This window comes from Carlito syrichta, unplaced genomic scaffold (assembly GCF_000164805.1).
Source record: "Carlito syrichta isolate Samal-C Ts95f unplaced genomic scaffold, Tarsius_syrichta-2.0.1 Scaffold307028, whole genome shotgun sequence".
Classification (NCBI taxonomy): Eukaryota; Metazoa; Chordata; class Mammalia; order Primates; family Tarsiidae; genus Carlito; species Carlito syrichta.
In genome coordinates, this window is record NW_007251124.1 from 1015662 (window position 1) to 1020291 (window position 4630).

At 38.1% G+C, this 4630-nt stretch overlaps 1 pseudogene; it reads left to right on the forward strand.

The window, feature by feature from the left end:
• Positions 1 to 3341: 3341 nt before the first annotated feature.
• On the forward strand, positions 3342 to 4210 carry LOC103266148 (annotated as a pseudogene).
• The last annotated feature ends 420 nt before the right edge of the window (positions 4211 to 4630 follow it).

Sequence of the window (4630 nt, forward strand, 5' to 3'; positions counted from 1 at the left end):
AACATTCACAAGACAATAAATGTAATTAAATACACCAACAGACGTCAGAACAAAATTAGATGAAGAAAAAACTTTTGATAAAATCCAGCACCCCTTCCTGATAAAAACCCTCAAACATCTAGGCATTCATGGAACATATCTCAAAATTGTAAAAGCCATATATGAGAAACCCACAGCATACTCCTAAACAGACAAAAAATGGAACCATTTCCCCCGAAAACTGGAACAAGACAAGGATGCCCATTCTCACTCCTCCTGTTCAATATAGTATTGGAAGTCCTGGCTAGAGTAATCAGAGAAAAGAAGGCGATCAGGGGTATCCAAATAGGAAAAGAGGAAGTCAAGTTATGTCTCTTTGCAGATGACATGATTGTATACCTTTGAAAACCCAAGAGAATCCGTGAAAAGCCTCCTTGCATTGATAAAGAACTTTGGCAAAGTCTCAGGGTATAAAATAAATGTGCAAAAGACAATCACATTTTTTTACACCAATAGCCACACAAAAATGAAACACCTTGGCATTTTCCTAACCAGAGAAATGAAAGACCTTTACAATGAAAACCACAAAACACTGCTCAAAGAAATCAAAGATGACACAAACAAGTGGAAAACTATCCCATGCTCATGGATTGGAAGAATCAACATTGTGAAGATGTCCATCTTACCTAAGGCAATCTATAGATTTAATGCAATACCCACCAAATTACCAGCAACATTCTTCTCTGAGCTAGAAAAAACAATACAGGAATTCATATGGAAACACAAATGACCAAGAATAGCCAGAACAATCCTCAGCAAAATAAAAAACAAAAACAAAGCAGGAGGTATCGCACAACCAGACCTCAAACTTTACTATAAAGCTACAATAATCAAAACAACTTGGTATTGGTACAGAAACAGGCATACAGACCAATGGAATAGAATTGAGATTCCAGAAGCTAAACCTCAATTTCTCAACCAACTCATCTTCGACAAAGTCGCCACCATCTACCACTGGGGAGAGGAGAACCTATTCAGTAAATGCTGCTGGGAAAACTGGCTGACCACATGCAGAAGACTCAAACAAGATCCCTATCTATCCCCATACACAAAAATTAGCTCTAAATGGATCAGAGACATAAGTGTAAAACCTCAAACCATAAGAATCTTAGAAAATGCAGGACACACCCTTATGGAAATTGGAACTGGCATCCAATTCCTGAACAAAACCCGAAACACACGGGCCATAAGAGATAAGATAAACAAGTGGGACCTCATTAAACTGACAAGCTTCTGCAAAGCCAAAGAAACCATCAAGAGAGCAGGGAGATAGCCCACAGACTGGGAAAAAGTATTTGCCAACTCCAGGTCTGACAAAGGCCTAACATCTTGGATCTACAAGGAACTCAAATGTACTGAAAAGAAAAAAAACAAACATCCCATTATAAAGTGGGCAAGTGATATGAACAAACACTTCTCAAAGGAAGACATCCGAGTGGCCAACAGACACATGAAGAAATGTTCAACCTCACTAATCATCAAGGAGATGCAAATTAATTTTTTTTTTTTTTGAGTTGGAGTCTCACTCTGTCACCCAGACTGGAGTGCAGTGGCTGCTTCCGGCCACCGCAGCCTCGACCTGCTGGGCTCCGGCGATCCTTCCGCCTCAGCCTTCCCAGTAGCTGGAATTACAGGCATGCACTACCACGCCCGGCTGATTTTTTTGATTTATTGTAGAGATGAGGTCTCGCTGCCCAGGCAGGTCTCGAACCCGCGGGCTCAGGCAATCCACTCACCTCAGCCTCCCAAAGGCGCGGGATTACAGGCTGAGCCACCGAGCCCGGCTAGAGATGCAAATTAAAATTACACTGTGATACCACTTAACTCCAGTCAGAATGACCATTATCAATAACTCAAAAAATAGCAGATGCTAGAGAGGATGTGGTGAAAAGGGAACACCTCCACACTGTTGGTGGGAGTGTAAACTAGTGCAACCTCTGTGGCAAGCAGTGTGGTGATTCCTAAAACCTCTAAATATCGACCTCCCATATGACCCCACAATCCCCCTACTGGGAATATACCCTGAAGAACTCAAAACACTCCATCAAAAAGATACCTGCACATGTATGTTTATCACAGCATTGTCCAAAATAGCAAGAACCTGGAACCAACCATGCTGTCCATCAAAAGAGGACTGAATTTTAAAAAATGTGGTACATATACATGATGGAATACTATGCAGCCATAAAAAAGAACAAAATCATGAATTTCGCAGCAACCTGGATGGAACTAGAGTCTATAATACTGAGTGATCTCTCACAGAAACAAAGATCTGAGTGTCACATGTTCTCACTCATATAGTGGACCTTGAATATCTATAATAGCACTATAAGAAAAGGATTGACAGTAGTGGGAAACTATGGGGGGGGTAGGGAGGGGAAGGGAGGTGGGATTAATGACAGTCAATATCTGTCTGGGGACGGGGAGATACTCCTTATCAACAAGGGTGACTGAACAATGCATATTTGTATACTTAACCGTTAACTGTACCTCACAATATTAAAATAAAAAATATTGATATATATATATAAAAAGACATCAATGGAAGGACTAGTGAAATCTGAATAAAAAACAAAGATTAAAAAAAAATGTTAAAAAAAAACTCCTTTATCTGGACCAGCTACTCAGCCTTTGTTTGTCTTTATTGAACTTGATATTTTTGAAGAAGACAGGTAAGCTACTTGTTCATCTTAATTTGAATTTATCTCATGTATCTTTATTATTAGAATCAGGCTGTGCATATTTGGCACGTATATAAGTGACATTATGTTCATTCAGAGTATCATATGAGCAGACACATGATGGTGGTTTTTCCAAAACATTGGTGATACTAAAATTGATTACTTAGTATAGTGGTCTCCTCCAGATTTTTCTACTGTAAAGTTTATTTTTTTGTTTTATAATTAGCAAGTAACTTGTGAGGAGATATATTAGATTATGAAAATAGTCTGTTCCTCGACAAATTTCCATTCTCTAGTTTTTACATCCTTTTATGTATTTCTAACTCCATTATTTCTTTTATATTTATTAATTAGAAATCTAAATCTTGTAAGAAATAAATTATTTTTAACATTCATTTATTTACTTTTTATATCAATATGAGCTTGAGAATTCTTATTTTGTTTAACTCATTATTATTATAAGTTCTCTTAATTCATAAATTGTCCTAGAATTGAACAGTGGTAGATCCTTTAAACTGACTATTGTTTCTTTTTTATGTGTTCCTAGAATCTTGAAATTTTACTTACTTTTTTGAGTTTATGTGATTTTTTATCCCCTCAGGTAACAGAAAATGAATTATAATGGAATACAATAATGCTAGTTCTGGGGGTTACTTTATTCTACTGGGATTTTCTAATTGGCCTCAACTGGAAGTAGTCCTCTTTGTGGTTATCCTATTCTTTTACTTGGCAACACTACTAGGCAACCAGCTCATCATCATCCTGTCATACCTGGACTCTGGTCTCCACACTCCTATGTACTTCTTTCTCTTAAACTTCTCTTTTCTGGATCTATGCTATATTTCTAGCCCTATACCTCAGTTTCTGGTCAATCTTTGGAGCCCAGAGAAAACCATCTCTTATGTTGGTTGCATGATTCAGCTTTACTTTGTCCTTGCACTGGGAGCCACAGAGTGTGTCCTACTGGTGGTGAAGTCCTATGACCATTATGCAGCTATATGTAGACCTTTGCATTACAGTGTCATCATGCGCCTTCATTTCTGCCACCTGTTGGCAGTGGTTTCTTGGGTGAGTGGTTTTACCACCTCAGCACTTCATTCTTGCTTTGCCTTCTGGGTACCCCTGTGTGGTCATCACCAAGTGGATCACTTTTTCTGTGAAGTTCCAGCACTGTTGCATTTATCATGTGTTGATACCAGTACAAATGAGCTGACCCTCATGATCATAAGTTGTATTTTTGTTCTCATACCACTTATTTTTATCCTCACTTCCTATGGTGCCATTGGCAGGGTTGTACTGAGAAAACAGTCAACCACTGGGCTTCAGAAAGTTATTGGAACTTGTGGCACCCATCTTATGGTTGTATCTCTTTTTTTTCATTCCAGTCATGTATATATCTCCAGCCACCATCAGAAAGTTCTCAAGATGAAGCCAAGTTCATTGCCCTTTTTTATACTGTTGTCACATCCAGCTTCAATCCTCTAACATAAGAGAGGCTGTGAAGAGATTAACAGGGCAAGAGTAAGCCTATCTTCTTGTGACATTAACAATACAATGGAGCATCTCTTCATGAATGTTTTATCTATTTATGTATGCAACAACCACTTTTTCATTTACTCACTTTATAGCACTTATTGAATATGTGCTCTCACAAGGTTACAGCATGATCTAACTGGAAATTTGTTATTAATAATTACATTATAAATGTCATTTTATGTATTTTCCAAAAAAGAAATTTTTTATAAAAGCCATCATTTTTTACCTGTATTGTTATCAACCATCTTCATCTGCAATGAGTGTACTATGTATGTGACACTTTAAACTGACAGTCATATTCAACTGAAGTGAAATAATGACTTGCCGGGGGCCAACTCCAGCCGGGTTCAGGGTACCCCAAAGGTGGAGACAGC